Raw genomic sequence first — 21,879 nt, 5'->3', positions numbered from 1 at the left:
TGGCCTTTGACTTGGTGGCTTAGTCTGATAAATTTCTGTTCATTGTCTCTCAGCTCCACCAAACAGTGGCAAAAAGAATGTCTCTGGTCACCTCTTCAGTCAATACATCAGTGTGTGCATTGGGATGAAGAAATCAATGTCAGTGTATTCCCATGGCACTTCCATCTCTGCCAGCAAGCCCTCATACAAGGATGGAAAGCCATCAACTGAACCTACCCAAAGGGGATAGCGTATTGATGTTTGAGGGGTTGCCTTGGTGGCAAGAAAGGCCCATGTAAAAGCCATGGTAAAGGATTACCCAAGCAAGCATATCCTCCTTCGGCGCAGCTGAGAACACTAGTTTCCACCCTTGGTACCATTTTGAAGGGTCATTTTTAAACACAGCGAGGGATGAAACAAACAACAAGAGAAGCTAGGAAGGACCATCCATCACTCCTACTTGGCTTTACCCTGCTGTTTGTTGAGCTGAAGATAAAGTTGGCCTTATCTCTGGTCAAGCTTGATCGCACATTGTTAATGCCCAATTTGTAATGCTGAACAAAACAAACAAAAACGCCCGTCTGGGAACAGGAATATTTTTTAATTGTCACTTCATTATATTCTGTTGATGGGTATCACAGTGATGCAGCAGTCTGCAGCACTATGTCAATAATACTAATAAGTATTGGTACTCAAGGGTGTTGTGTGTGTCAATAATCAATAATCTTTCCTTATTTAGCTATGTAAATCTAAACCGGTAAATTTAAATAATGCAAATGTTAATCTAAAATTCAACAACAATTCACATAATATCGACATTTTGTACATTTGGTTTTCTACCTTTGCCCTTAATAAAGACAGTTTGATGAGTTCAGATTAGACTGAGACAGATTCTAAAATGATTCAAACTTCTTCATGACAAAACAGGTAGCAGAATATCTGCTGTACTTCTGTGGACCCGGTGTCATCTGAGAGGTTTTTGTTGAGGTTTAGGATTGTTGCATGCAGCTGAACAGATAAGATTGATGTGCCACTGCTCTGCCAAACAGACAATGTAATTAAAGTCATGCAACCATGGTCTGTGCCGTAACTGAGGCGCATGTAGCCACGTCCTTTTTCTCAGGTTATTCTATTGAGAGCACTGACATAGATCCTGAATCGTTTCTACAATAGGGCACTTACTGTATGTTGTTTAACACTGTTATATCTAGAAATACATGTTTTATCTAAACATTTATGATCAAATATCTCTAAACCTTAAAGAACACATCAATCCATGTTTAGTGTTAATGTTTTGAGTCAGTTCATTCAAAAAATAACTCAATTTAATTGTGGGCAGGATTTCCATCCAATAAATATATGTAGCCCCAACTCAAACCAAGTACATCCATGCACTATAATTTAATAGAGTCAGCCTAAGTCATTTTATCAAATACAGCTAAAATAAAATAATTACATTAACTCTTAAAGTGATTTACGTTTGTCCAACTCAAACTACTATAATTAACTGGAAATTAAATAATAAGGTAAAATTGTTTTTCATTTGATTCCCCATTAAGACATGCATGAGACAAAACCTAGTTGAGGTATTTTTATTGAAAATGATGATCCATGACACAAGTGTGCCTGCATTTATTTATTTATTTTGTTTTACAGATAACAAATTTTAAGAAACAGACTGAGCAGGAAATGAAAGTAAATCTCCGACATGATCTATACAGTGCAGCTTACACTGTTGTTTTTAAATGTTAGAACCAAGAAAACATCGAAATGGAAATCATCGATGGGACAGTAATCCCCAATTCAACATCTATACTTGAATACACACAGCAAGCTAATAACTTTCTTTCAAAGAACGATTTAAGAGGGGTGTTACTCCTTGTCCAGTGCCCTGGAAAAAGCATTGCTACAACAGCTCCATAACTGGTGAAAAATGAATGCCCATCTATCCCAAACCCCCAGAGCCACAAACAACAAAGATGCTATGAAGGTGGAGGATTTGCACTGCTCTCCAAACAGGGGATATCATTGGGTGGTTTTAAGAGTGCACTGCACAAACCTATATTTAGTACTTGTGTAAGTGTAGTGTAGCCATTTGCCTTGAACCCATCATTACAAAAAAGCAGAAAAGAAATTCCTGTAATCGGCACGTAGCAACCAAGATGGCAAATGAAAAATTCCTACTACTTTGCTTTGTCACTAGCAGTACAGCTTTGTTTTCTTTGCCTGTAGTACAGATGGTCAGTTCAAACAAGGACACAGTTTTGCAATTGCTCATTTACACTGAAGAAGAGCCTTTGGTGTATTATCAGAGCTGCTAACAGAAACACATGGACCACTTTTGGGCTACAAAAAAAAAAAAAAAAAAAAAAGAAATCACAAAACATTCACTGACTAAGAGAGTCTGATTATAACTAACAAGGATATCCATAGTCATTTAAATGTAACTTAATCTGTAAAAATGTGACTTGCAGCATGAAGAGAGTTCTGGCCATTCACAATCAAAGGAAATTACACAGTGTGTTGAATCGTATTTAAGTCCATTTCAACCCGAGTTTTGAGTCATGCAATCAGGCGACAGGGAGGAGAAAAATAGACGCGCCAGTTGACATTAGAGATGAATGGCAGCTTGAGAAGGGTGGAGGGTAGAGTCACACTCTAGGAGTTAGGATGGGGAGGTGAAGTGGGCAAACTTTTCATGAGTAAACATTCGTCCGAGCCCATGGAATTCCAATCGTAAACCCCCATCAACCATTATTTCGTGAGGGAGGAGCAATTACAGTAAGTCACTCCACTCCTGATGGCTGCATATCATATAATTATCTTTATATTTAAACAGAAGCTTGCAGTTATATGTAAAAGCTAAGTAAATTACAGCTCCTGGCCTGCCACTGTGCAGCTTAGTCAATTCTTTCAAAATGTCAGAACAAGAAAAACATCCATGAGGTCATTGATTGTTGTTGACTGGGCGGAAGATGAAAGTGAAAAAACAAAACAAAAACAACTCCCAAAAGACCTGATAAGGAAACTTGACAATGCACTTTGTCACCTGGTGTTCACCTCTTGCATTCAGCTTGTGCCCCTCCAAATTCACTACGACCTTCTGAAAAAACTGGAAGGTGTACTTCAGGGTGTCTGGAAAACTTAATAAAGGATAAAGGACATAAATGAGCCCAAACAGCATGATCAACCCCATGATCACATGGCCTACGTTAATGCGTTCAATCACAATTCCCACGTCCACTGGCTCCTCATCCCCATCTCTTTGGATTGTGTAAATCCCCATGACTCCGATGTCCCTCCCTGTATCCTCAGTGGCGGCCTGAACAACAACGCAAACATAGAACAATTGTGTTAAGTAAAACACTGAACAGCACAAACAGAGAACTATATACAAAAACATAAATGAGCATTCTTAGATCATCAACTGCAGTTTAGAGAAGCAGACAAGGTGCTCAGTTCATCAACTGTCGGGATCAAAATCAGATGCCAATTGCTATTCAAATCAAATCACATTTCAGTGCAATTCCTATACGTATGTGACCTGTCCCATAGCCCAAAACATTTGGCCTAAGACATCTAGCCATGGGTAGGGATGTCACGGTGTGCCATAAGATATTCCCATTATAAATCGTGTATGGAATCAGATGGGTCTCAATATTAATGATTGTGCACAGAAGGATTCACAAATGTATTTTGTGATTTATACGTAAATGACTCCACTCCACAAAAATATTTGTCAGTGCACACAAAATATTTATCATTGTATATGAATGTAAAAAAGCACTAACTTGCTTTAAACTTATGTAATAGAAGTCCACAAATATACTGTATGTATTTAAAAGTATTTGCAATTTTCATGAAAAACATATTTGGACATTTATATACAGACTGTTGAACCTGCATTTACAAATTGCTTGTCATGTGTGAACTTCACTGTGTGTGGGTGTTTTGAGACTCCATTGCCGTAACTCCATTCACAAATTAATTTTTTTCAAAAGGGGATTATCTGTAGCCTATCAGATGTCTCCTTTCTTTTCAGCCATAGCCTTTTCACATAGCCTTACATCTGCGCAGTCTGCAATTATGAATTAGAACATGAGGAGAAAACAAATATCAAACGTCAAAGCGTCTGGTAGCTACTCTCCACAGGTAAGTGATTTCTCTAGTCGTGCATGATTAAATATGTTTGAGTTATGAATGCTTGCTAGCTCGCTAATGATCCTAGGTTGTCTATTAGCATTATATGGGTAACTTCTTGAACAACACTAGTGATAAGTGCAAGCATTCGTTCAGCTCGTTCTCTCCCAGTATTCTAATTCATGATTGCATGATTGATTCATGACTGTGCAGATGTAACGCTATGTGACCACATTAAATTACACCCTCAAGTCTACACTCATTCTATTGGCTGAAAAGGAAGGAGACATCTGATAGGTAACAGATAATTTCCTTTTGAAAAAAAATGCACTTGTGAATTGAGCTGTGGCAACAGTCTGTATATAAATGTAACAACATTAATGTTAACGTTAACATTATCACGGCTGTTGCACATATTTCGGTCAATATTACGGAATGCACATTATTTGACAGCAAGGTAAATTCTAAACTACTACAAAAAACAAATACTTACCAATGAATTGACTTCCACCCGCAGTCAGTGACCGATTGTTGTTGTCCCATTGGCTCATTGTGAAGGATGACAAGCGTAGATGCCGGATTTGCAGAAAAATTAAATCTCTGAGAATATACTGTGGACAAGGACTGAAACTATTGAGTGAATGGGGTGAGTGTCTAGTGACGCACTTCGGCTGTGAACTAAGCCTCAGGAAAAAGATTTAAAAAACCACAAAGAATCATTTGCTCATAAAAAGGCTGCTGACATACTGAAATGTGCTTCACGCGAAGCAACTGAGAATCATGTACAGACTATGTATACATCAGATTACGAAAGCACGGCCAGAGTCTTAAGAACAGCAAAAATAAAATGGCAAGTATGGCCGGCCGCTGGTGGACTTGCTGGTTGACTTGCTGGTTGATCTGAATTTTGCAACAGCTGTAGGGACTTAATGTGGACAATGTCATTCGCTCTTACAAATGACAAAACACATCACAGAAAATAACGGGAAACTGTGTGTGTTGATCGATGAATCTACCACAATCAGTGGAAAATCTGTGCTAGTTGTATGTCTGTGTTCAGCATTAGTGACGCATTAGTGAACGCTAATCCCTAAACAAACTCTTTTTTTGGGAATTGGTTGAGATGCATGGAACAACTGCAGATGCCATCACTAAAGCTTTGATGAAGTGCCTTGAAAGACATTTTATTGAGGATTTTTTAGATCAGTGTCTAGTTGCTTTTGGTCGTGACGGGGCATCACTAATGCTAGGCAAGAGAGCAGGTGTTGCTAGCTAGCTGTGAAGTAAATTCCCAGATATTTTTGTGTGGCACTGCTTGAACCATCGGCTTGAACCATTGGCAGTAGGTGATGTCATCAAGGAAGTTTCTTGCCTCAATCATTTTCAGATCTTTTTATTAATAAACTCTACTCATTGGTCCATGCTTCCCCCAAAATCAGAGGGAGTAAGGGCAGTGTGCACAATGAGTCGGACAGCGCCTACTAATGATAGGACGTGTGTTGTCCATCTGATGGACTGTTTTGCAAAATTACAGTCTTTCATGATCATTTTTCAGAAGCAGCAAATAACATGAGCAGAAATTACAGAGACAGGGAAAAATATAAAGGACTTGATGATGTGCTCACATCTGTAGCATTTGTCATCAATCTGGGACTGATGTATGATGCACTCACAGTCACAGAGTTTAGCGACCTCTCTTGGCAATTCCAAAAAAGAGAGATGACACTGCCAGAAGCAGATGGGCTGCTAACTCGAGTTACTTGAGTTTTTAAGTCCATGGTTTTTATTCCAGGCCCACATGTGACCAAAGCTCGTGCAGCTGTGGAAGAAAATACTTTCATGGGTGTTATCCTGCGTGTCAACAGCAGACTTGGACAGATATATGCAGGTCAGTTCTTTTGCAGTCTGGCAGACAACATGAGATACCGGATGACTTGCACAACCTCTTCCCATGTCAGCATCAGAGAAAATGCATCACATGACCATTACAAAAAGATAATGCATGACATGAGAGTCCAAGATCCTGGAAGTTGGCCTAAAGAGGAGTTATATATACAGTATGCTGAGGTGAGTGTTCAGTTCTGTGAGTTTCATGAATACAAGGATATCGAGGCATCCTTATACACCTGCTGCGTTAGAGCCTCTACTAAAAGCTGTCAGGACTATTGCTGTATCCACTGGTGAGTGCGAGAGGGCATTCAGCACTATGAATGACATCCTTACTGCAAAAAGGAATGCACTTTCTGTGAGCCGACTCTACAGTCTGGATTTTTTTTTTTTGAAATGCAATGGACCACCGCTGGGACATTTCAATCCAAATGCATACATAAGGTCGTGGCTGTTAAAGAGAAAAAGTGCTGGATAAAGGGCCTGTTGAGGTCCAGCTTATGACACTGCTGTTCCCAAGACCTTCTGTAACTTTTTTTAAGAGTATGAGTGTAAGAAAGTTATAAAATAATAATATAATAAATTAGGCTACATTAAAAAGCACACAGAATTGTGAAAAAATGTTTTCAAGGATACATCTGTACTGGCTAATGCATTGTTTAACAATATAAGTTGGATGTAAAAAGATAAAATATCTCATAATCACAGTACGAACTCTAATTACTTACTTGTTGATCCATCTTGACCATCATAGTATTAATATGAGTGTATTTCTGTCTAATTTGCAGATATGGTATGCTGATCCAGATCTTGAGGACATGACTATTGATTTCAATGTTATTACTGGAGACTGAGGCATCAGATGTACTTTCATTTTATTTCAGGACTGTGATGGGAAAGTATGGACATTTGTTTATGGTGGAATGTAAAATTAATGTTTGCAAATTCAAAAAGAACTTTCCAGTTCTCATCTTCCAAAAAAGGGAAGATGTGAAGAAAGTCGCTCACCTACAATTTACAGACCTCACTACAGTGTTCACTGCTGAGAGCATATCCTTTAACTAAAGGTCCTATATGGCATTCATCTGCTTTTATCCAATTTTGAATGTCAAAACAATTATGACAACAAAGCACTGAAGCATGTTTTCAGGCCTGAGCAAATGCAGCAATGTAAATAATTTAAAAACTATTCTCATGCTTTCTCTTTTCTCCCTCTTTGTTCTGTCATGCTATGTATATACCATTATTGCCAGTGGCAGCATCATTGGAGATAAATAATTGCAGTCTTGCCGACACATTATGGACTTTGGTATTCCTTCTCATTATCCAATTTAATCTGTAGGCCTACAGATATCATATTTTTAGTTGGTTTTATTAAAGCATATATGCAATATTATATTTGTGTACAATTTGATTTGTATCAATAGCTTCATAAAAAGTTTTTATTAACCAAATATACATTTATTTGCAAACTGTGGGAATGTATGTCATATATAATGTATGTAATGAAATGCATACAAAAATACATTTTAAGTGGGACATATTACAAAGATATATGTATAAATATAAATATATCCAAGACACATGCAAGACTAATGTCATGCACTGGCACCTTTCTTGGTCCAATTCAGGCACTGACCATTAGGTAACATGAGAGCACAGGAAATTACAGATTGGGATTTCTAGATTATTAAATAATAATTGGTGTTGTTAAATAAAATAAAATAAATAAAATCCATGTGTTGCATATGGACTGTCAGCAAAAGGTGGAAAGCTTTCATCTGTCTGGAAACAAGGTTGATGAGAGCGGTGAGACTGAAAAACCAAAACAGCGAGCTGAAAGATGCTAAAACACTCTGAGGAGAGCAACAGAGTCAGGTAATAATACTCTGTGGGTTGGTCATTACAGGGTACACCTTTCACATTACATGTAGTCATTTGTTCCATTGTAATGTAAAGATATTGATTGAGCGTGATCTGGGGTTTTGCACAACGTCCAATATGAACTCTGTCTGGCACTAAGGTTGAGTGTGAACATTTAAACAGATTCAAAGAGGCATGAAAATGGTAAGCTAGGTAAAGATGTACGGTACCAGTTAGAAGTTTGGATACACTTTCTCATTCAAAGGAATGGGAAGATGTGTCCATACTTTTGAGTGGTGCTGTATGTGAGCGTTGAGACTTTACAGTGTACTCACATGCAGCTTTTAAGCTTTACCTGTAATAAAAGATGACTCTAGCTGTGTCGGGACCTTTGAGCCTAAAGCCGCCTAGCATGTTGTAGAGGCTGTGATGTTCATTACACGCCACAATATAAAAAATTTATTTGGAATGAATAACTTATTGATAATTTTACTGTTTTATTTTTTCACTAATGGGTTTAAAAGGAGAAGGTCAAAAAACCAACATGAGCACAGAGATTTCATGGTAATCTGTTAGATGTTTCTATTGTTAAGATATTTTACGTTTATCTGGAAATTTTGGGCCTGATGGTGGTTCTGTAGGGAAGGTCAGAGAAACACCACAAGCATTATGATTTAACCTCTGAAGGCCATAATTTTTCACAAAAAAACAAAACAATCTCTGCTTTTTTTTTTTTTTAATTGTCCAAGGGGAATTTTGACCTGATGATGAAGATGCAGGAAAGTGGATCAACAAAATCGTTTGAAATCACTTCTGGGACCCTTAATTTTCCCACCAACCTTCATCATCAACTCAACTTCACTTTATCTCTTCAAACTTTACCAATCTGTTGCTGTGATCCTGCTTGACGACCTTGCCTGCTATTATTATTATTAGTCATATTTCTGTTATTGTTGTTGTTGTTATGGTTATTATTGCTGTTGCTGTGCTTCTCTGTGTCTCTCCCTCCCTCTTTCTCTTTCAACCCAACTGGTAAAGGCAGATCGCCTAGAGCCTGGTTCTGCTTGAGGTTTCTTTCCGTTAAAGTGAGTTTTTCTTTGCTGCTGTCACCAATGCTGCTCATGGGGGAATGTTGGGTTTCTCTAAATTAAAGACTACGATCTAGACCTGCTCTCTGTGGAAAGTGCCCTGAGATAAGTTCTGTTGTGATTTGGCACTATATAAATAAAAGTGACTAACGTCGCCATGAAAACCTAAAACTACAGCATGCAGTCGTGTTCCTTGAGTACTAGAAAAAGTAAGTATGATATTACTAATATTCCACCACAGTGCTGCTTCAGATACACACCAAGGAAAAAAACAACATCCTACATGTATATTCTTTGTGTATTGCCTACCAACAACTGTGCAATTTAGACCAAGTCGAGGCTGCAGACAACATAAGCAGCAGGTTTAGTATCCTGGAACAAAATAGAGTCACAGCAGTGTGCGGAGGTAGAACAGTAAATTACTGATGCTTTTAAACAGTGAAGCTGCAGGTAGTTGGAGAGTGATCATTTGTGGATTGGTAAGGCAGAAATAATGGCAGAGTCATACTGGTGCAAATCATTTTGTGCCGCAAACCCTCTTAAAAGGTTAATCTGACAAATGAGGTGATGACATTATAATTTGATAATTAAGGAGCAAACAGCACATTTTCCACAGTAAAAGCTCCCGTGATGAAATTTCAAAGAACTCAAATCTTTCCGACCCCTCTGCACTGCAACATATTTTTATCACCTTATGATTTTGTTTATTGTAACACATAAATCATCTCTGTATCATACTTGAGAACATACACACATTTGTTTTACCCATGAGCTGTGACCTCAATACACCAGTCTTTACAGAGGACCATACCATGGGTATAAACAGATAAATATGAGGAGTTGACCCTACTGAAATCCCCGGTTTAATTAATGCCAAGTCCCCTCTCTGTAATTTGAAGTCTCCTTTATTAGAAATTTTAAAAGTACTCTCCCCAGGGACGCTCTGAGTCAAAGGGAAATTGTGGCACAATATGTTTTTAATTTCCCAGGAGGTCCTTGCACAGCAACTATTTAACGATGGAGCAGCTTTGCAGAATGAAACTAAACGTTATACTTTCTTTTCTTTTGTCATTATGACTGGCCTTAACCTGCCATATTCAGCCTATCTGCATGGTCCTCTCTTGCTATGTACTACTTACTGTTATTTGCCTTCAACTGGGACATGAACTATGGTGCTGTTGGAGAAAACTACAATACCTAAACTTCAACCAAATGGATATCACATTAAAAAAAAAATGTTTTTATCTTTGAAATGATCCACTCTAATAACTAATTCTTATTTTCTTTCCTTAATCGAATGCCCTATGTTAGTTTTTCTAATTTAAAACACAGCTGGCATCACAAGATATTTAGACAATACAGGATACAGAGGGTATTTATTTACTTCAAGAGGACATTTAGCACACAAAGATGTCAAAAATGACTTACTAAAGTCCACGACTTATTCCCATTGTAGTCTTTGACGTAAATATAGCAAAGATTCAGAATTCCAGGTGACTATGCAACCAACAAACACACCATAAATATCAATATCATTATCAATAAAATCACTCCAAGTCAAAAAGTATACAAATTTTAATTATGAAGGTTAGCTTACACTCTTCCAAGTTTCCTGCCAGTAACTTATTCCAGGTCCTGGCACCACAAATGTATGTACTACTAACAGCAAATATGCCTTAAAAGAAATGTAATGTGGACATAATTATGTTTTGTATCAATATAATCTGTCAATGTTTTAATGCATATATCTGCAAAGAATTCAGTGAAAATGTCAATATCTGCTCTTGTGCAGTAAGCACAACTGAACAGCAACAACAGCATGATTTATGTTTTTTATGGTTATTTTAGGGAAGGTTAGGGAAAGATGATGGTCTCGGTTAAATACATGCAGGATTCAACAGCCACCATCCACCCTCACCACCTCCCTATGACTCCAGTATGGTAGAACAATGCACCGCTTTCTTGACTGAAAAAAAAACAGTTGCCAATGAACATGTTTGCAGGCAGCAGTTACATATCCTTTCAAGCATATAAGGAAAAACAAAGTTGAAGTATGTACACATAATTTCTGGTAGACGTTACTACTAGCTCCAGTCCGATGGACGCGAGTTCCCCCAACTGTACAAATGTGTCTTTTGGATACTCAGGGTCACTGTTGTTTATTAAGAAAAATATTAAGAACTGCTCTGAACGGTAGCTGTATGGCTCAATCCTTCAAGGGTAAAGGAATTGCTATTTGCAGACATGAGCTCTAACACAACCCTGGCTACCTTGTCCTCTAGATCATTGTTTTCCTTAGACCTTCAAACCACAAACAGAAGCAGAGAATTGCTAAATTTTATATCCTGGTGAATAGAAGGCAAAATCTATTAAAGCTAGATAAAGTAGTAGCCCAAGGAGACTCAAGGTTAGTCAGATCAGTACTTTCCAGTCAGTTTGGTTGTCATGCAGATGTCATTTCCAACAGCAGCATAGTTATTTTGGGATTCCTGGTGGCTCAGGTGTCTCAGGCAAGGATTACCAACCATTTCATGAATCCTTATAGTCCAATCAGTAAAGCTCAAGTATCTCTTCACCAACACCAACGCAAAAGTATAGTATGTTACTCTGAACTGATATCAATTTCTATTGAACTGAACATTATTAATAAAGAAAATTAGATCCCCCCCCCCCCCAACAGCTTCCTCTCCCTTTATTGAGACACCCGAGATAGTTTGTCTTTCAAAAACTTTGACAGCCGTGTGGCCACAGCTGTAATCAGGCAGAGTCTGTTCCTCTGCCAGGTTTTGATTTGGGTCAAAGCTGAGAAAATCACTTCACACAAGAACATAGTTTCAAAGGATAAGGGTTCATTATGGACATATTTCAACAAGTCTGGACACTATGACAGTGTCTTGTCTGTATGGTCCATCTTAAACCCACAGACATCCATCAGCTGTTTCTGCAGTCTGGTAGGGAGCCTGCTGCTTCTCTCAGTCCTACTGAAAATGTTCCTCACCCAATTCAGTTTAACAGATGCCCTGCCAGGATCACTCAAATATAAGTCCAACTCACTGTTGAGAGCCCAGAGACACACGTTTTCACCATTCCCACCACAGGAGCTCTGCCTGAGTTGGCGGGCATCAGGCAATAGGAAACAGCTCATTTCCATCCTCACATCTCTTTTCCCTCACGTTGACCTTTCTTATGAAACTATTAACCTTGTAGAATATACACTTCTTTACCTTGTAGTAATACCTTCAGTTTGTTAAGTTTGGTTATAACATACCAAACTGAATAACATACTTTGGGTTCTTCATTACTGTAGCGAGATGGTTCAGGTGCTTATTTAGACAAGCACATACCTCGGTGCGAGGTTAAAAGAGTCTTTCAGCTCTTTTGCCAAGAGGGAACCACATGATGAAGCAGCAGGGGGGGATTCACTGTTTCGACAAAGACTTTGAATCAGTCTGTGATTCACAAGCCTGAACAAGCTGCATTTCACTGCATTGTTCAAAACAGAAATGATGGAGGTGAATGATACAGCGGATCCATTCTTCATCTTACCCCAGATGGCCGTGCACTCATTCCACCATCACTGCTGCTCAATTGATAGTTATAAAGCTGCATGACTTCCAATCCAAGGACTGTTGCCTTTGAAAAACTGATCTTCTTTTTAGATATGTCCTTGCTTATTACTTTTTTGTAAAGCAGAAAAATTGGTGCTCAGACTTTTTTTTTTATTTCTCCTCCATTTCTTACATTTTACATTGATCAATATTTACCGTGACCACGGCTGTTTGTCACGGTTAAAGAAGATTGTCAGTAGGAAATGACACGTTAAAGTCCAATGTTTTGTTGACCGATCCGTCCGTCAACCTCCTTCTGTGGACTTTTTGCTCTATAGGAATGTTACACTACTTAATCCTTTGCTCCCGGTGGACTACAGTCATAATTTGTACGGCTGCTAATGCTCTTTTCTGCATGTTTTTGTGAGAGGATACTGTAGTAGATGATTGGCTACTTTTCCTCCAGTTCAGTATCTGCACTGGTGTGACATGCAGGACAGTGTGAACACATTGCAGAGTCAACATACTGACTTTAAGTAAGAGAAGCACAAAGTACAAGGGAGCATCGGTCACTGCAATGCTGGATCCTTAACCCCACATGCTGTTCTTGAATCTACATCAAATAGTGTGATGTTGAGCTTTATAAAGTTTCTCCTTGAACATAGTGAAGTGAAGTCTTCAGCCCTAGCAAATGGATAAGGAGTTTTTTTTGTTTGTGTCTTTTATCTTTGAGCTTTAATGAGAACATATGACTACATACCTGAAGAAACACACTCAGCAAATCAGTAAGGAGGCTAAGCAGCTGTTTGAAGTACCCTTGCTCATTCTCTTTGCTTCACATTTTAATGTGGAGAGATACTGTCTTCTAATGTGCTTGTAATATACTGCGTGTTCCTCAAGATGACACAAATCAATAGATATACTAATCCGGGTGTATCCAGTGGGGCATTCTCTTATCCTGCTGGATTTTCACACACTAACTTAAAAATCCGTTGAGTGGTCTTTAGGGCAAGTTTCTTATTCCTGTCAGAAGCAAGGGATTATGTATGATACTTAAAGCTTCACCCACTTAGAGTTTAACTTTTTTCCACATGAGGCAAAAAGAGAAACTGAATATACAGTAGACCAGTTCTAAATTTGCAGACACTGTGGGACGTGATAAACAAACCAATAAAGACAGGGGATGTGCAAAGATTGCCCCATCAAACTGTCAGAAAAAAAATTCTTCCTGTTTTCTTTGGTTGTTGACATTTTCAAAACTCAGTAGTGAAGATAGAAGAAAACCTTTGAATGTGAAACTGGATCCACAACATTTCATTTGTGCCACAGAAAGTGATGAGTGGGGTGTAGCGGTAGCAGGTGGAGGGTGGTTGGGGTTGTATTTCAACCATACAGACCCACTATTCACTCTCAGAACTGGTTGAAACGACATCTGCAGCTCCGACAGTGTCAGACTGCTGTGCACTGCTGATAAAATCATGTTTCAGCCGTTCATTACTGACCAATCTTGGTACACCTGGGTAGTGGCATGCTGCAGCCAATCAGTGAGCTAAAATAGGTTTAGAAGGCAGTGTCTATTGCCTATTTAATTACTGTGAGAACAGTATAATGTGACAACCACTGTGTGGGTGAGCTCCTAAAGTTCAAATTACAACTTCCCTCTGAATTTGACACACTACTATTTGCGTCATTGTGAGCAATCAGAGTTCATTTTCTTGTTCTAATTGCAAAAATGTGATCTACATGGCAAACACTACTGCTACTATTCTTGGTCAAGCACTGCTTTTAGACAGACTAATGATTATACTTATAACAGAATATATTTGACTTAAATCTACTCCTGTGTTTGCTTCAGTCATCCTCTTAGCAGAACGTATTCCACATTAGGGTAGTTTAGAGTGGACATATTCCTGCCTGCTCCTTCCTCCCATCAATCTCCAACTCCAACACTGCTGTTTGTTGCTATTTTGAGAGTTTCCAAAGAGGATAAAAGAAGGCACCTGACTGATGGTAAATTATTCCCCCAATCCTTGAACCCTGAGTCAAAGCTTAGATTTATGACTCAACTCACATCTAAGACAGCTTGAGATCCGACATTGTCACACAGTAAAAAGTTGGCGTGTAATTGAATTGGAAAGCACAAAGCCAGTGGTAGATCACACTTGAAATTCCCAAAGCCTGCAGATTTGAAAACAAGTCACGACCCCAGTAGCCATAAGTGCCATCCAAGTCAAATCCCAGTTGCTTGCATGTGTCTCTCTCTGTCACAGGGAATCCAAATTCCCCCATCAATCGTGGTGGTGGGCGACACGATCCCTGACAACTTTTCACATCAGTCTGGGGATTAGAGGCATAAGGTTTACGCTGGCCTTGCCAGAATCCAGGATAACATTTTTTGATTCAGCAATTTAAACTAATTTCAAGGCTGGCTCTGCAGCAATTTTCTGGATCAATGAAATGTCATAGCTCACTTGGTCACTAGCCCTCTTATCGCAGGTTCCTAACACACAGGGATGCTATGCTAATTGCCTGGTTTGGAGAGCTGGGGATCTACGTTTCCTCCATCTTAGCCTGACCTCTGATGGCCAGAATTACACATTTGATATGAATGATTATAGTTGTTACCTGACAACAAAAGCCTGTATGTGCAAAGACAGAATATTAACATGAAATCTTTGGTGAATAGTCACTATTATTGGACAGTGTTCATGCATATGGCTATCTGATAAATAATGATAAATAAAGGGGCTGCAAAATAAACAATCCTGCTCCCAGAGGCTACCCTGAGAAAAACTGAAAACATGGTGTTGTTAAAAAAAAAAAAACTTGTAAGAAGTATAAAAATAAATATGCTGTAAGAATAACAAAACTGTGGCGTTTCAAATGTAGTTTCTAAATTAATTACTGCATAAGCCTTGGGTGAAGATGAAATGCTCTGACTTCTGAACAGATTCTGAATGAGGCAACATTGGATCACATAAATTATGTAAATATATACCATTCAATTTTAGTGGACTCGTTAAACGTGTATATATTTGATTGCCATCCAATAACCATGAAACCTGAGAACTGGACATGTATTGTTGTAAGCATGGTTTGAGCCCCGAACACTGGAGCATGAAATAAATAAATATCTGCAAATCATTTCCGTAGTGTGGCTTCAGGGTGGCACAGCTGAGGACATTATCTCTTGGACTATTTATTGGTGCTTCTGGCTCCTTCCTTTGAACATGAATAACTCAAATGTTGCAACTGAATCTTTAAGTTATTAAATCTGGCAGAAGTGCAATGAAAAAGAGTAGAAAATCTCACAAAAATGACCAAAATTGCTGTAATCTGTGACATATTCAGCAGGGATTCCTTTTCTCCGTATTTCTGCAGACATGCTGTTTCAAGTCTGACTTGGGAGTAGACCAAAGACCATTTTAGGGAAAAACAGTCCTGTTTTTTTCTTGGCAGGGCCTGTTCCATTTTCTTATGTTTCAGCTGCCAATGACAGAGCAAAGCCACATAGGGTTAAAAAGCAATTTCCCACATCATGACAACTGTACAAATGTATGGTGGCAAATGTTGGAGGAGAAAAGGGGGAGGTGGGGGTAGATAAGGGGGTGAAAGACATCGTGGTGGCAGTGGTGGAGTAGAGAGGTTAATCCTGCTGTTTAATCTGTGGAGGTATGGGGGGGCCTTATCTCTGCTGCCTGCTGCCGTTGCGCTCTCCTTCAGCATCCAGCATCCCTGACTGTCTGACATCACTCAGCACTGGGTGGTGGGGGGAGGGTTGGCTGGGGCGCGAAGGGGGAGAGGGAAGACAAGCTAGCTGCAGCTACATTAAGTGCCAATGCTACCCCAGGCACATACCCCGCCTTTCCCCAAGTCTCCCACATACCCTGTCGTGCAGCTTTGTGACAACCACAGAGAGTCAGATGCCACTGATTCTGTTCAACATCCTATGGGACTGAGCGCTGACAACCTCCATTTCCATGTTTTGGTGAAACTGCGATGAGGAGACCAGAAAAGAACGCTGGAACTCATTGGCCTGCTATCTGACAAGAGTGTTGGCAAACCGAACAGCTGTCAACTACCCTCAGGCAGCAAAGAAACAAGAAAAATCCCACATGGGCATAAATTTTAGCTAGCATGCCTACTTGGAAAAACTGAAATATGGATATTCATATACAAGACACATCTCACTGAAATTTAGCTCATGGCTCTGATTAGTTGAGGACACAAGGCCGGTCGGTACTCTAGGCCTGCAGCATGTTCAACTCAACAGTTACAACTGAACAGCATTGAGGAAGAATGAAAAAGAATACAGATTTCAAAGTGTTTTGATGATGGGTTCCACTTGACCTTACCAACACCATTTAGGTTTCAGCCTTGTATATAACAAGCTTTTCTAGAGGGCTCCATGTAACAACGGCATCCATGACAACTGAAAAAGTTGAATTACACTCTGAAGCCCCATTCGGACAGGATTTACATCACAAGGAGGAGGTGGGGAATGAAATATTCAATGTGTTCCTTGGTAATTTAACTCATCATTCCAGATGGGATTTTAACAGTATAGGGAAAAAGCCAAAAGTGTGATACTGTCTGAGGTGAATTTGAGTCAAAAATAGTACTCACTCTTGGAGTCATAAGTCAGACAAATTTTAATAGAGACACAAAACACATTGATATCATTCAGTGTGATTATACTTCCATTGGATTTCACTATCCCGAATATTCATCGCCAAACAAACGTTCGTAAATCTGCTTAGAAATCAGAGAATAAAAAGAACTTGACATGTCAGAACTTGCCTGAGAATCATCACATTTTTAAGTTTTCTTAAGTATCAAAGTAATCCAGTGGTAGTTGTCTGCACATTCATGGGTACATTGCACACAGAAACTGCTAATGGATAACTCAGCCCCCAGTAATACTTGCAACCTGCCGTCCCTCCAGGACACTGAGGCAAGCAGGAAATATTATAGCCGACCCCTCTCACCCCCGGACATAAACTTTTTGGAACACTTGTCTGTGGCAAGAGGCTGCGGTCTATCAAGACCAAAACCTCACGCCACAAGAACAGTTTCTTCCTGTCTGCAGCCAGCTTCATCAACAAGGTCCGAGACCCCCACTGACACGAACTCGATCCAACCCATAGACACTACACATTATATTAACGTAAAAGTGTCATCATCTGCACATCTGTGAAACCATCACATCCTTTATGATGTGTCAAATTAACACAATTATTTGTATTTTTACATTTGCACATTACATGTACCGTTTATACCGTTTATACTGTTTATACTGTGAACATTTGCACATTCTCAGTCAATATCTTGTCAAATACTTTTTAAACTCAACAGCTCTTTTCACTTAGCATATATTTTTACTAAGTTTACTACATTTTATTTTTAGATTGTAAATGTTATTTTATTTATATCACTTGTCTTCTATAGTATTTGTATTCTCTCTTTCCTTTTATTTTTTGATTGCTATGCACCACAACACCAAGGCACCTACTTGGCAATAAACCTGTTTCTGATTCTGATTCTGATATAAAAATCATCATAAAGATGCATGAATCATAAAATGAAATATATTGCAGGGAGAGAGAGCTGGTCAGATTATTACTGTGGTTGTACAGATGTTTTTTTTAACCTCTAAAGTCGTTTTTATAGATTGATCTGATATGAGCAAAATCTCCCCAACAACAGCAAGAAGAACAGAAGAAACGAAGATTGAGATAATATATTTATTACAGTGACCTTAGAAGGCAGAACAAGACTTGCATTTCTCTTTCTCTTTGCATGCGGTGCTGTGTTCTTTACGTTAATCTGACAGCATTCAGTTCAGACTTGTACCATGTTATAAGTGATATGGAGATGTTGTTCGACCTTGTAAGATTGGCGTCATGAAGTTTACATAAAGTGAGGTGCTTATTCAGACTAGAGTTCCTCAATATGACCATAAAATAAATTAATGACATTAATTCCTTTGCATGTTCTTTTGGATTTGCTTTTTGTTTTATTTCTATTGTGTTAAAAGAGACTTTTTCATATTCATTTTGATTTCTACCCAATTAAAAGACTAATGTCACAGCATACCTGATATGATATATTTTAGTTTGTGATGGAGGTCTTAAAATATTCTGTGGCAGGTTACATACAGTACAGAGGGTTGAGTTCATGTCAAGTTAAGGTGGAACAAAGAAGAAATTTTTAAACCTTTACATAACAAATCTGCCAGAGGCAACAGGAGTTTCATAACTCGCAGCTTGTTTTAGTGATTTTGTATTTACAGCCATTGTGCCACAGCTACGATGTTAAAGAGACTTGGTAGAGGTGAGATAGGCTGTTAGATGGGCAGTTCCTAACTCAATCTAATTTTGAAAATCATTTTTTGACTTACAAAGAGGGTAAGTTACTGTTTTGGACTTTTGGTCCTAATTAAAATGGATTGGTACTGATGCTTTTCAAATAGTATTTTCATGCAGAAAATAGGCAAGCCTTAGCTATGATACTAAAAGAAATAAACAGACCAACAAAACAAATCCGCATCCTAAGCCTCAGGCTACAAAAACAATTACCAGAAAATCCATTTATACATATACAGCTTCCTATTCTTTTAATGAATCCATTAATGATAACATTGCATTGACTGGCCAAGGTCCAAGCTCTATTGTCTGCCTGTTGTCTTTACAGAGCAAATCTGCAATAAAAACAGCACTTTAGCGTCAGCTTGTCGGACGTTTTGGACAGCCCAGTCGATACTGTAGTTGTGAACACAAAAAATTTCTTCCAAATGCCAGAATAAGGAGGAATAAGGACTAGTATCAAACTACATTTTCTAGATGGTCCACTGACAAATGTAGGCATATTTAACTATAAGCCTTTTCATAAAAAAAATAGCTTTGTAGATATGAAAATATGTTTACAGTCAAGGGAAATATGTCAGTGTCTGCACCATTTTCAACCAAATACTTCCAGGGACTATTCACTCCACAAACACATTTGGGGAACAAATGTTCCTCTTGTGCTTTTTGTGTGTGTGTGTGTCTGCATCTAAAAAACTGTGAAAATTGGTCAAGACATAATTTCAACACATGACAAAACAGAGTCATCAAAATGTTCTCTGGACAGGATATGTGCAGACGTGGAGAGGGAGGTTGATAAGGTGTGATGCACTGGTCACAATGTGTGTTCCTTTTAACCAAATGATCTTTCCCGAACCTTAGCAAGGACCAAATAGTTTTAGTTTCTTAAAATCTTAACCATAGAGGTGGCCGATAAGAAAAAGTTCATATGAGTAATTTTTGGAAGTCATATGCGTCATTTTGAAAGGCATTAACAAATGACGAAAATGACGTTTAAACTGTCATTTTAACATTTTTAAAAATGTAAAATCCCATCTTTAGTCCTAATATTGATAGTAGTAACAAACAATGACGCAGTATGAGAATACATGTATCATTGGTGAGGTTTGTCCTTTTTCAATTTTGAAGACAGATTTGTGTTCTCAAATGTAGACTGCCAACAATTACATTTTCAGCATATTTAATGTTAATTTAGTGCAGTGGATTTTCACTTATGTGAAGTCCTTAATATACTTACTTATTTTACTTTCCTGAGAGCACTTAACAGCACAATAATGACCAGATAAATGGGCAAAAAGTGGGAAGATTTGATAGTTTTTTAATTGAAGCAAGACTGTATTTCGTCCTCTGTGGTAAGCCACAGCTAGCAGTGTTAATGCACAGTTGATGGCTAATGACAGGTGTATTAAGTGATCATGGGATTTTAATGGCCACTTATCCCAGGCTGTCAAAGGCGGAGTCTACAAAAGCTGCTGGGAGCTGCTAAAACAGCTGTCAGTCTACCAAATGGGCAGATTTTACCTCACAGCCTCTCTGTTTCTCCCAGGTTTCTTTTTGACTTTGTTCTCTTCATCCAAAGGCGCAACATTCTCATTTAACTATGCCGAACATCTGTGTCATTGTTCATTAGCTCCATCTGTAATTTTTATATCAAAGCCATTTCAACAAGCGTGTCACTCTTTCTTTCTTGAACACTCAACAAGAAGGAAACAGATGTAGACATATTTATAACATGCAGTCAAGCACAATGTCTATTAGTTTATCATTAAGCTAATGCAATTCATTAATACCTGCTTTTGCTCTTTTCAGGGGGTATCTGATTCAGACCCTGTAACTTGCTGATAACAGCAGTTTCTAATGAGTGACTGCTAATATTACCAGCCATCATCATATGTACACTTCAATAACAAAAGATCTACAGAGCAAAGCGAAGCAAAGCATTGCAATTATACATATTAGTCCTCCAACCTTCATTCTGAAATAATCCCACTTGGGAATTTAAGCATGAAAAACTGATCCATGCATGCCTTTAGAAAATATATATTTGAGAAACAAATGAATCCTCACTGTAAGAGAGCTAGCACTGTCAGTTGGTTCAGAGTCATGCATTTGCAGAGAAAGAGCAAATAAGTCTTTGCACTGTATGTATGTATGTTTGGTTTTACATTGGACAAACATAAAGGAAGAAAGTAATAAGAAGTTTTATTTTTGTGTTTTGACATGGGAAGAATGTTATTTGTTCTAAAATAATGAGAGGGTGGGATGAGGGGGCTGAAGGTTCACCCCTGAACTGTGAAATGAGGTAAGAATGCATTTTTTCTCTCCTTTTCCTTTGGCAAAGAACATTTCTCACCGTTATTCTCATGGGAAAGCTTCTAAAACACATCCAACACCTACATAACTTCGATTTAAGATCTGTACCCCAGCTAGTAATATCACAGACTAAAATTTCACAGTATCCAGCCCTGATGCTTTGTCTTTTGTACCTGCTTGTTACATACCTGGGGCATCACGCCTTTGTGATCTCTTGGCTGGAATCCCCTACGGCAATATTTAGCACCAGGGTTGTTAGATTTATAAAGCAATGCATACGCATGGGCCTGTTTTTACATCTCAATCATTGTGGAAGTAGGTGGATGTGGTTTAATGAGCCTTATTTCCACTCCCACAATTAGCCATAAATGGATGAAGACATGCCTTTAATCAGCTGTTGGCATTTCAATAAACTGAGTGCTCCACCAGTCTTTACACCTGTCAATGAAACAAATCGGAACAAAGTTGTGCAATTTCACAACTCCAAGGCCCATCTCCATTTCTACTATCAACAATGTGGAGGCTGAGGAGGATTTTGAACCAAGAATAGTCCCCTATAAACAAGTCCAGCAACGTGTTCCAAAGAAAGTTTTCAGACAGGCTTTATGTGCCCATTTACTTTAACTGATCTAAACACATCTGTAGACTGTATAAAAATCATACAATCAGGACAACTGGTTAGCAACTTTAACAGTA

General features: G+C 38.5%; 1 protein-coding gene and 1 long non-coding RNA gene across 2 annotated transcripts in view; both read right to left on the bottom strand.

The window, feature by feature from the left end:
- Positions 1-21,879, bottom strand: part of asic4a (acid-sensing (proton-gated) ion channel family member 4a) — a 98,988-nt gene that overhangs the window by 35,606 nt on the left and 41,503 nt on the right. The gene's annotated exons all lie outside the window — the stretch shown is intronic.
- LOC137192100 (uncharacterized) lies at positions 1,556-5,689 on the bottom strand. The gene is made up of 2 exons (XR_010930513.1): positions 4,613-5,689; positions 1,556-3,301 (listed from the first exon to the last, which is right to left on the bottom strand). It is a non-coding gene; the product is annotated as an uncharacterized lncRNA (long non-coding RNA).

The sequence above is a fragment of the Thunnus thynnus genome, chromosome 11 (genome assembly GCF_963924715.1).
Source record: "Thunnus thynnus chromosome 11, fThuThy2.1, whole genome shotgun sequence".
Classification (NCBI taxonomy): domain Eukaryota; kingdom Metazoa; phylum Chordata; class Actinopteri; order Scombriformes; family Scombridae; genus Thunnus; species Thunnus thynnus.
The sequence above is the reverse complement of the archived record's forward strand: the minus strand, read 5'-3'. Positions and strand labels throughout refer to the sequence as shown.